Genomic DNA, 445 nt, shown 5'->3' with positions numbered 1-445 from the left:
ACTTGGAATTGTACAACTCTATTTGGAGCAATTGGACTAATACCGCTATGAGTCGATTGGTTTCTTACAACGGTAGAAACCAAATCCTTGCTACTCACTGATCTCTACGTAAGTCTTTGTCACACCGTACCACTTATATGGTCAGAAGACAGTTCATTTCTACTGTTGGCATATGCAGAAACAGTTATAAATTCTAGACCAAAGTGACAAAATATTTAAATTACACAACCAAGGGTCTGAGCTTATGTAGGTTATTGGGTCTGAGCTTATTTAGGTTATTGGCCAAGCTCAGTTCTTTGCTGTTATAAGATTGAGGTCCTCATGTCCTTGCTGACTGTCAGCTGGGAGTCAGTGTTTGATTCCACAGGCTGTCCTCATTTCTTCTCAAACTTTCCACCCGGCTCTCTCCATTAATAGTGAGCTGAGTCTCTCTCTTACTTTGAAT

Source organism: Pteropus vampyrus, unplaced genomic scaffold (genome assembly GCF_000151845.1).
Source record: "Pteropus vampyrus isolate Shadow unplaced genomic scaffold, Pvam_2.0 Scaffold4, whole genome shotgun sequence".
Taxonomy (NCBI): domain Eukaryota; kingdom Metazoa; phylum Chordata; class Mammalia; order Chiroptera; family Pteropodidae; genus Pteropus; species Pteropus vampyrus.
This window is presented reverse-complemented; position numbering follows the sequence as displayed.